We start from the raw sequence: 12200 nt of genomic DNA, 5'->3' as shown, positions 1-12200 counted from the left end.
TATCTAGTGCATAGCAACTGGTCTCTACCATACCATAATTAATTCAGTATCCCCCCTTTTGGCATCATTGAAAATAAAGAACAATAAACAAAGAGTAAAATAAGCTTAAATCGATTAACCATAGCCATTCGGGCAACACTAACATGAATGTACAACTTAAGTAAAAAATATAGATGATAAACACAAGTAATGAATTCATTCATATTAAATAGGATTAGTACCATTATAGCATACCGAAAAACGTAAATCATCTATCTTCAAAATGCCATACCAAAATTAAGAACAAAAAACTAATATAGAGAAGGATTAAATGTAGGAAATATGGGGCTTAGGTGGATAGAGGTTTAGGGGAAAAGGTCTTAAGAAGCATCTCTGTTCTAGCACTTACTACATCATAAGTATCCAACAGTTATTTTTTTAGGTCCTTTACTTTAGCATTCAAGTTTTGGACCTCATCAGTAAGTGCTAAGACTTTATTCTTTAGATCTGCATTCTCTTCACTAAGTACTTCACTGGAACCTAGTCTCTCCGATGATAGCTGTTGATTTTTCAATTTTAGTGTAAGGTTTTCTGCATTCTTGGCAGCCATAGCAACTCTTATCTCCTCTAATTCCATAAGCAACTTTTCTTGAACTGCCAATAGTTTTGATACCTAGTCCAGTTTTCCGTTCAACACACTTATTTTCAACCAAAGTAGGTAAGTTGAACATTTTTTTGCTATACCAGGAGTTCCCTTTTCACAGAATACTCCAAAATGATCAAACACCCCATTTAAAAAGTATCCATAAGGCATACCATGCCTGCTATCTTTCTTCTAGATTACTTTAAATATATGTTGGATCATGAATTTAGGTAGACTAATAAACTCGAATTTTCTTAGGAACTCCACCACATCCAGGTCTACACCCGAAGTAATAGTTTTTTCAGATCTTGCTAGCACTACTTTGTTGATAAACTTAAACACCAATTGAAACTCACCCTTGATAAACTTCTTCCTTACACTAGCTGTAGAAGTTCCTCCCATTTTGGAAACCTAAACCATAAACTCAATTGAGGACTATTGTTTTGAAATAGTCCTCACACCTACAATGGGAGTATCCATAATCCTCCTATGAGTTTCTTCATCCAACTTGATTTATTTCCTTGTACAATTGCAGTCAAGCTCTCCTTATTTTCCAAAAATTTGGTAGTGTAGAGAAATAGTCTTACTTCATGTTCATAGACCAAATGAATTGATCTTTCTAAAAAATGCAACCATCATTGGTATCACACATAATCTACAAGATCAACCATTCTAAGTTTTTCAATAATCCTAGAATCAAATACTATTCTAGTCAACACTTTTTGAGATTTCGGCATTTTATTTCTCTCTTCTCTGGACACAAATTTTTTTTCTTATCTTTCTTTCTTTTATTGATCCACTGCTTGATTCCTCTTCTAAAACTTGTCTTTTTTTGGGACCAGATCCCTCAGAGACTTTATTTTTCTTTTAATGATAATGTGTTTATATTTTATCCCAGCTAAACTTACAAACTTAAACAGAGTACATGGTCCTTTCTTCAACATGAACTTCTTTTCTTCTCTTTGCTGTTGTAGCAACCACATCAGTATTAACATCCTCACACTCGCAACAACATCAGGATAAACATCCATACACCCTCCAGCATATACAACCTTCATATTTTCTCCTCAATTACAATGGATTTCATTAGTCTTCTTCTCTTAGAGGTATATGATTTGCTATCCTTCATGGCACTCTTTACCAACTTTTTCTCAGATCCTCTAGAAGAATATTTTCTGGTAATTTTTACACTAGTTTCTACCACTTTCTTTGTACCTTTACTTTCCCTTTGTTTCTGTACTGACCGCCTCAATTATAGTTCATCTCCATCCTCCCCATCTTCCTCATTTGGAGGTTGCATAAACTCCCTAACTTCAGGAACATCTCCTTTAGAAGATAGATCACTTGCCTTTTCACTAACTATTGTCTCTTTTTTCTAAGGGAGATTTCTCTTAGATTATTAACACGAAGGATTAAATTCTCAGCCACCCAATCCAAACTACTAGAATAATCAAATCTTTTCACTGGAATTTCTTCATTGCATAGTTGAGAAAAAATTGGGTTTGACTCTGAGGGAGTAGGGGAACTAGCTACGTTAAGTATTTTAGAAGCTTAATGTATTTTTGGTTCTACTGAAGGAAAATGAGCTCTAGGTTGAGAAATTTTGTGTTTAATTGGTGAACCAAAACCTTTATTTAAGCCCCTCACTATAGCAGATTCAATAGAGGTTTCTATGGTATTTTGAGTTTCTCCTAAAATGGGTTTATTTGGAGCTTTAGGAATTTCAAAAGAATTTATGTTGGGTGGAACACTATCTAATTCTTGAGGAAGATTAGAAGAAAAATCTTCAACTATTATACACATAGAAGGATCAGGAAGTTTAATTTTGGGATTTTCAGATAAAGGTAATGAGGTTTGAAGAATTTTTAATTCTTTAGTAGGTCTTGGGGGAGTAGAACTTTCTGCCATTTAGAAGATTTTATGAGAGTGAGAGTGAGAACGACTTATTTCAGAGAAGATGAGTTTTTGGCAGGATGAGTTACGAAGTAATTAGAAAGGAAATGGAAGAGAAATGATTTAATTTTATGTTTAAGGGAAGTGATCATTGTTGTTGGGGGATCTTTTGAAAGAAGTAATATGTTTGGTTCTAATAGGTATGGCCCTTCACTTTTCTAGGGATATGACAATATTCACTCAAAGAAGTAATGACACATGACTTTTTAGATATATTTTTATGAATTTTTTAAAATACATAGTTTTGGTACTGACATGAGAAAAGGGAACAGGTCCCTCCATTTGGTGATTAAATCCTCAAAATTTTGTTTGTTTCATCTATTTTTCCACAAAGCTATTTCGATGTTGTATACCTGCAAGGGTATGTTACTGAGGTAGACAATTGAGTTCATACTCTACTAAGGATACCTATCTCCTGATCATAGCCTGTTTATGGAGGAAAACTTATCCATTGTATAGGTTAGGTTATTTTGGTCAACCCAAATCTCAATCGTCCTTCACAAAATACTCCTTGTGAAGAGCCTTTGTAAAGATGTCAGATTAATATGCTTTGTCTTCTTATGCTGCACTACATTCTTAGCCATGTTTAGAGCACTTGGATTATCACACATTAGAGGGATAGTGGCTGAGATAATCCTAAAAATCCTTTAGTTGCTATTTAACCAACAACAAGAAGTTGGAGCTATACAATTAGCTTCAGCAATAGATAAAGAAATTGAATTTTGCTTCTTAGAACTCTAAGAAATTAAGAAAGAATTAAGAAAATGAGCCATTCCTAAGGTATTTTTCCGCCCACCAAGTATCCAGTATAATCAACATTAGCATTATCTATCAAATAAAAATAATCTCCAAATGGATAGTACAGGATCAGGTCCCCTGTCCCTTTCAGATACCTGAGAATTCTTTTTGTATCTTTCAAATAAGACTCCTTTGGGCAACCCTAAAATCTAGAACACATTCCAACACTAAATACAATATATGGCCTACTTGTGGTGAGATATTGTAAGGATCCATTAATCCCTCTATACATGGTCTCATTAACTGAAAGACCAAGTTCATCATTATCCATTTGTGAACTGGTTCCAATTGGAGTTTCAATTAGAGTTCATCAATAATCCATCAATAATATATTTCTTTAGTGGATCCTTGATTTATTTCTCTTGAAAAAATATTGTTCCTTGAGAAGTTTTCTTGATATGCAGTCCTAGGAAGAAACTCAGTTCACCTATTCTTCTCATTTCAAATTCACTCCCCATTAGCTTTACAAACACCTGACATAGTGATTCAAAAGTAGCTTCAGATATTATGCCATCAACATATATCTAAAAATTAGTAGGTTGCTACCTTTGGACAAGCCCTTGGTTCTTACTTCATACTATAGAGAGTTTGTCCAATGTAAGCATATGATGAGGAAGATCTTCATCTTTAAAACCTAAGTGTTGCTTTACATAGACTTTTTCTTTCAAGTTGTTGAAGATCCTCCTGGTTTGCATTGATCCAGTCAATATCTTTCAAAGATTTGTTCATATATTTAGGCTCAAATTTTGACAGAAATGTTGTGAAGGCCATGAATTTTTTGGCTTGATCTTTTGTTTAAACTCCAGATTTGAAAGGTGAAGTTAAGTTCTCAAGGGAGTGAGAAGATCTATTCTTCCAATTTTGACATTTGAGTTAACTTTTATTAAAATCGGGTCCCTAGAGATTTTGACTAGACCTTTTTTGTAGTTTTTCCTGAAACTAGGATCTGCATCTGAGATCTTTCATCACAATCACCTTCATCTTTCTCAACTGTATTACTTTGTTCTTTGTTCTTGACCATCATCTTCAATATTTTAAAATAAGACACCTATACCTTGAAGTGTCTTGAGAGAGATAAAATAGTCAGTCCTTCTAGTCATATGCTTTGAACATCTACTATACGTAAACAAGTTCTAACTGCAATCCCTTTCTCCTGCTGTAAAAAAAGTTATTTGTTAGATTTGGGAACCATTTTGATTTTATGTTCCCACAAAAAATATAATGGTGTGGTCATGCCTTTATTAGCCCCGCTAGGTAGTGAGTTCTTCTTCACATTTTTCAAAGGTTTAGAACCCTTGAGATAGGAATTCCCCTGCTAGATATATCTAGCACAGTTCAGTCTAGCTCTAACCCAACTTTGATAATTCTCCTTCAAGTTCTCATCCCTTCTACAATGTGTACATAGAGGTATTTGGACCTTGATTTTGGCACCATGAACTGCCTTCCCTAGAGATTCAAGTGAGGGGGTTCTATAATTATATCAAAGGCCTTTACCATAATGTCACCCTGACTAGTTAAATTAGAGAGGATTTGAGAGGATATGTTCCATTTTAGTGATTTGTTAAGTTCTTTTCTTATACAAACTAGGCCCCTTTCTAATTCTTCAGTCTTATGGAGTGCAGTCATGAGGTGTTTTTGAGCTCTCAATTTTTCTTCAAGCTCAATTTGAATTCTTGAGGCTTGTTTCTTCCCTTTACTATTAGAATTATTTACTTTCTCTAGTTGACTTCTTAAACTCAGATTTTAGATTTCAATTTGGTAAAATATTCATCTATTTCAAATATTTGAGGAGTTAAGGCAATAAATTAAAGATCTTAATTTTATAATTTCTCTTCTAGCGCATTTTTCTCAGCAACCATTCACATAAAAAATCAATCTGCACATTTGTAAGCTCTTTTATCTTTCTAATTAAGTAGTTATCTAAATTTTCTTTAATGTCAGAAATAGATACCTCATTTTCATATTCATATTCAGTGTTTTCCATAAGAGAAAACAAGGAGTCAAAGGTGACTTTACTCTCTCCACAGCTAGCATAGACACATCTTTAAGTTTTTCATCATTCTCAGATTCACTGGAGAAATCTCCCAAGACAGCTAAAGCCCGTTTAACTGCATAATCAGTTGCAATGATTCTTCTCAATTTTTATGGGACCTAGTCTTTCTTATTTCCTTTGTTAGCTCCAAACTTTTGATATTCCTAATAATCTATTTTTAGCAATGGACAATACTTGATGAAATGCTCAGGACTTCCATATTTGTCACAAACTTTAGTTGTACTTCCCTTTTTGCTGCTACTTCCTCTTCTTTGAAACTAACCACTTTTCTTCATTGCTTTAACAATCCCTTTTTCCAAATAGGAAACATCAATGTCTTCCTCAGTTGAATCAGACTTTGAAGCCTTCAATGCTAGAGGATTTTCTCTTTTTGCTTCCTTCTTGTCTTGCCCATGCTACTTCTTGAGTTCATGAGTCTTCAGATTGACAATAAATTCTTTCTTATTGAGAGTATTTAGGTTTGTTGCCTCAGTATATCTTCTACTTTGCTTTCCCAGGACATAGGAAGAACACTTAAAATATTTCTCACTGGCTTGACAAGTGACAAGCTCCAAAATTGGGCCATGTTGTATAGGCATCTCAAGCCCAACTTAGACCGTAGATCATCCCATTAACCTAACCCAATCATTAAATCAAACCACAAGTGTCATATAAACTCCGAACATATATCAAGGTAGCCAAAATTAAGACTAAGAGTCAATACTTACACAATATCTATCATATCATTAGTGTCAACATTCTAACCAACACACTAATGTCTATAGTCGTTCACAATACCTCTACATAAATTTGAAGTCTATATAAATATATGTCGGGATATGCCCCTGACAATAGCCAAAACTAAATCCAAGATAATTCGATATAATAAACTAAAGACTATGAAATGTATGACTCTAGATTAATGAAGCTTACCACTTCAAGGTCAATCACATGAACTGCTTGAACACCTATCATTATGCAGGAAGAGAAGAAGAAGCTTCAGCCCTAGTGTTGCATGGGGACATAGCATCTAGTGACGCTTAGCGGTTGGAGCACTAGCATATAGCTCAAGGATAAGGATAAAATAAAATTATCATTTAAAGCCAAGTCATTACATCATATTCGATCACATTTATATGAATAATCATTAATGAAAGTACATAATATTTTCATAGCATGCCACCAAGGAAACATGACTTAACAACTATTCCTATTGCACTCATTCATATGTCATGAATTGGAGGACTCCGACCTCCCACACTATAGATTTGAACATTTAGATTTCTTATTAAACAAGAGAATAAAACCATAATCAAACTCATTAGGTAAGGGACTCAAACTATAAGCAAACACTTTAGGCATGGGAATCGAACAACAAGTTATTTCATCGGGTGAAGGACTCGAACCACAAGCCATTTCATCGGGCGAGGGACTCAAACCATAAGCCATTTCATCGAGCGAGGGACTCAAACCACAATCCATTTGGATAAGGGACTTCAACCACTAGTCATCTTACTACAATTATTAGTCAGCATTTGAACCCTTAACCCCTTAGTTTATGCATTAACATCTACACAACTCATTAACATCTACGTAGGTGGCTCAATTACCTCAAACTTCATCGAGAGAAATAATGGTGACGCTTTTCACTGATTCTTAGTTTATCTTAAAAGGTCCTAACCACCTAGATTTCAGCTTTCCTAGAAACAATTTAAGTCTGGAATTAAACAGAAGTACCAAGTCCCCTTTTTTAAACTCTCGTTTATCTATCTTCCAGTCATGGTACTTTTTATTTTTTCTTTATACAAATCTGCTCGCTCATATGCCCTAAGGAAAAATTCATCCATCTTATCAGTTTCCCTAATCTCATTTCTATCGCCTCCTTCCAGTTCAGATTCAACTTCTTGAGTGCCCATAAGGCCTTATGCTTCAGTTCTATTGGCAAATGGTACGCCTTTCCATAGACAAGTTGAAATGGTAACATTCCAATAGGTGTCTTGAAAGCAGTTCGGTATGCCCACAAGGCATCATCAAGTTTTTGTGACCAGTCTTTTCGGCTAGCATTCACTGTCTTGGATAGGATGTCCTTTACTTCACAATTTGACACCTCCACTTTCCCACTGGTTTGCAGGTGATATGGAGTAGCCACTCTGTGGTGTTTCACACCATACTTCGCTAGAGCCACTCGAAATAGTTTGTTGCAAAAGTGAGATCCTCTATTTCTTATGATAGTACGTGGTACTCTGAAATAAGAGAAGATGTTCTTTTTAAGAAATGAAACAACTCTCTTACCCTCATTGTCAGCCAATGCGATAGCCTCAACCCACTTGGACACATAATCAACAACAACCAGAATGTACTTCATCCCATAAGAACTTACAAATAGACCCATGAAGTCAATACCCCACACATTAAATAACTCCACTTCAAGCATCTTAGTTAAGGGCATTTCATGTCGTTTAGATATCGATCCTTGTCTTTGACACTGATCGCATTCCTGCACAAACTTATAGGCATCTTTAAATAATGTTGGCCAATAATAGCAACTCTGCAACACCTTCCTGGCCATTCGGTCACCCACATGGTGACCCCTAACTGGGGAAGCATGACATGCTTCTAGTATACATCGTACATTTACTTCAGGCATGCATCTCCGTATGATATTATCTACATATCGCCTGAAAAGATAAGGCTCATCCCTGAAATAATATGTTACATCATGCAAAAACTTTTTCCTTTGATGGAACGAAAGGTGTTTTGAAAGATCTCCCTCACAACATAATTTGCATAATCATCGTACCAAGGCAATGTTTCCAGAGCAGTTGCCAGGATCTCCTCATCTAGAAACTCATTATTTATTTTTGTTTCATCACTCACTTCCTGTCCACTTTCCATTCTAGATAGATAATCTGTACCTGGTTTTCATAACCTTTTCTATATTTGACTTTGAAATCAAACTCTTGCAATAGAAACACCTATCTAATTAGCCTTGGTTTAGCATCCTTCTTGGCCATCAAGTACCACAAGGCAATATGGCCTGTATGGACTACCACTTTAGTTCCAAGCAGATACGACCTGAATTTCTTGAAAGCATACACCACAGCTAGTAATTCCTGTTTGGTTACTATGTAATTCTTTTGTGCTCTATTCAGTGCTTTGCTGGCATAATATATCGGGTGAAACAATTTATCCCTCTTTTGTCCCAATACATCTCCTAACACAACACCACTTGCATCATACATTATTTCAAATAGTTTGGCCCAGTCAGGTGCAATAACAATAGGGGCCTCCACTAGCTTCTTTTTAAGGCATTCAAATACCTTCAAGCACTTATCATCGAAATTTAACTTCCTTCTCCAATAACTTTCAAAGTGGGATTGCAACTTTTGAGAAGTATTTTATGAATCTCCAATAGAATCCTGCATGACCAAGAAAACTACGAACTCCCTTTACTGAAATGGGGGTCGGTAATTTCTCAATAACTTCAACCTTTGCTCGATCAACTTCAATCCCTTTTTCAAAAATTTTATGGCCCAGCATAATACCCTCATTTACCATAAAATGGAATTTTTCCTAGTTAAGCACCAGATAAAATTCAACACATCTCTGCAAAGCCACATTCAGATTCTCCAGACATATTTTGAATGAATCACCTACCACTGAGAAATCATCCATGAATACCTCTATGATGTCTTCTACCATGTCAGAGAAGATAGACATCACGCACTGTTGAAAAGTGGCGGGTGCATTGCATAGCCCAAATGGCATCCTCTTAAATGTAAATGTGCCATATGGGCATATGAACGTCATCTTCTCTTGATCTTCTAGAGCAATGCAGATTTGGTTATACCCAGAATAACCATCCAAGAAGCAATACCACCCCCTGCCAGCTAATCAATCAAGCATTTGGTCCATGAAAGGCATTGGGAAATGGTCCTTCAGTGTCCAAGAGTTCAACTTACGGTAGTCCATGCAGACTCTCCACCCGGTCACTGGCCTGAGTGGAATCAGCTCATTCTTCTCATTAGCAACCACCGTCATACCACCCTTCTTGGGCACATATTGAACTGGGCTCACCCACTTGCTATCAGAAATAAGGTAAAATACTCCTGCATCCAACCACTTAATAATCTCCTTTTTAACCACTTCTTGCATTGGTGGGTTAAGACGATGTTGATGCTTAATAGTAGGAGTACAGTCTTCTTCTAGTGGATCTTGTGCATACAGATGCCAGGGGGAATGCCAATAATGTCTGTGATGGTTTATTCAATTACTCTCTTATGCTTCTGAAGCACTAAAATAAGTGCAGTTACCTGTCATTCTTCCCAATCGGCTACAATAATAACAGGTAGCGCATTCCCTTCTCCAAGAAATACATATCATAAGTGACCAGGCAATTCCTTCAATTCCAACACCGGAGGTTATTCAATGGATTGCTTGGCTGGTGGTATTGGTCAATTAGCCAGATCAAGGTTGAGCTTTTTAAGAGAATAAGAATACGAGCCCAGGATGGTCAGGGCACAACTTGTCTCTTCATACTCTTCAATACCTTTGCTTTCATAGTTCATAACAACCACTGCTAAGGACTCAATAATAAGCTGTTTAGTTTTGAGTACATCCTGTTCATCCTCAAAGAACACATCAACTACTAAGAACATGCTCATTTCCTTATGTTGTTTCATTGATTTACCCATAGTAAATCGTACTTCTTCATCGTTCACCTTGAATAAGAGCTTATTCGCTCTCAAATTGATCAATACACTTCCGATTGCAAGTAAAGGTTGACCCAAGATTATGGGCACCTCAAAGTCCACCTCACATTCCAGAATGAAGAAGTCTGCAGGGAATATGAAATTGGAGACCCTGACCAGTACATCATACAAAATGCCAATAGGTCACTTTATTGATTTGTAAGCTATTACCAGCCTCATGTTGGTCATTGTAGGATTTCCTAGACCTAACTTTTTTATAGATAGTCAATGGCATCAGGTTAATACTTTCTCCTAGATTACACAATGCTTCGGTAAAGTCTATAGTTCCAATTGTACCGGGAATAGTGACTGCACCAGGATCTGTCTTCTTTTGCGTCAAGGTCCCTATGGAAATAGCAGTACAATGGTGGAGGTTTGCTTCTAGTTCGCAACTCACTTCTCATTTCTTGGTCACAAGATCTTTCATAAATTTTGCATACCCCGACATTTGCTCCAGGGCCTCAATCAAAGGCATATTTATAGTGAATTGTTTGAGAATTGCCAGGAACTTGCTGAACTTTGCATCTTCCGCCTTCTTTCTCAGCCATTGAAGAAAGGGAGGTGGTGGCCGTGGCATAGGTTTCAACACCACTTCCTTCTCTTTATTCTTTATTCTTTAGTGCTGAGGATAGTTGACTCATCTGTTTCTCTAACTGCTGGATAGAAGTTGAATGTGAACTAACCAACTGACTCATAGTGGAAAATTCACTCCTCATACTGACTAAGCCTGCATTAGTAGTCTCTACTCTCTTCAATAGTTCTTTCATCATATCTTCCATCGAATACTTTATCGAACTAGTTGTGGCATCTTTTTGATAACGTGCAAGAACATACAACCTATTTCTGTCATTGATGTATCTCCATTTTTCTTGCTCTCTGTCTTTATGATTAGGATTGTCATACCTATTCCGACCTTGATTCCCTTGGCTAGTACCTCAGAAACCCAACTGATTATCAAAATAGTTGACTTCTTCTTCAGTCTCCATATCAACACGATCCCAAGTCATTACAGCTTTCACCCGTTCCGTCCTTCCTAACATTAGGTGCTTGGTGTGCAAGTTCATTTAAGTCTTTAGATGGGCCATGTCTTGATCATTTTCCTCATTCTTTTTTCGCTGCTCCTCACTCCTTCCAACAGGTACAGTTGGACTTGTCACCACAGAATCACTGGTGTACCAAGCCCTACTTAATTTAGTCATTCTATTCAGCATATTAGCATCATCTTGAAATGCAAGAGTAACAAATGATCCTCCAGCAGCATTGTCTACCATTGACCTTGTCACAGAGTTAAAATCTCTATACAGAGTCTCCATCAGATGTATGTCTGTGATGTTATGATTTGGACATTGTGCCAGCTTCTTCTTGAATCTCTCCCAAGTTTCATACAAAGCCTCATTTGGGAGTTGCCTAAAATTGTTGATCTCATCCCTCAACTGTACCCTCTTGGATGGCAGAAAGAACCTTTCTAGGAAAGTTCCTCTCAACTGCCTCCAGTTGGTTATAGAATCAGGCGTCAACTTATTTAGCCATAATGTTGCCTCGCCGGACAGAGACAATGGGAACAACCTTAATCGGATAGCACTCTGGCTCACCCTTGGGTTATCAAAGGATTTGCAAATAGTGACAAAATTCACCAGATGCAGATTAGGGTCATAATCAGGAAAGCCTCTAAAAAACCCTTTCATATTTAAAAGTTGGATCATTGTGCTTGTAATATTAAACTTTGCTCCTGGTGCCAACAGTGGCAAAATGATCGCTCCCATTATACCTACTCCATCCATATCATCATCCTCTTCAGCCTCATACCACAGTGATCATTCTGCCATTCTGCTTATGTGATAGAGTTCCAGATTGGGTACTGCTTAATGCAACCTAAAGTAAATATCCTTAAAATAGACAAAAACAACAACCAAACATAAATCAAGGAAACTTAACTATCAACACATTTTCACGCATAAAATTTTCAGTCTACAACCGTATTCCCCGGCAATGGTGCCATTTTTGATAACACTCAAACTACACTCTTGAATGGGTGTAAGCAATC

The 12200-nt window shown here is 36.6% G+C and overlaps 1 non-coding gene across 1 annotated transcript; it reads left to right on the top strand.

Moving 5' to 3' along the window:
- The first annotated feature begins 11485 nt into the window (after nucleotides 1-11485).
- LOC124887519 lies at nucleotides 11486-11592 on the top strand. Its single transcript, XR_007045289.1, has one exon. It is a non-coding gene; the product is annotated as a small nucleolar RNA R71 (small nucleolar RNA).
- The last annotated feature ends 608 nt before the right edge of the window (nucleotides 11593-12200 follow it).

The sequence above is a fragment of the Capsicum annuum genome, chromosome 9 (assembly GCF_002878395.1).
Source record: "Capsicum annuum cultivar UCD-10X-F1 chromosome 9, UCD10Xv1.1, whole genome shotgun sequence".
Lineage (NCBI taxonomy): Eukaryota > Viridiplantae > Streptophyta > Magnoliopsida > Solanales > Solanaceae > Capsicum > Capsicum annuum.
The sequence above is the reverse complement of the archived record's forward strand: the minus strand, read 5'-3'. Positions and strand labels throughout refer to the sequence as shown.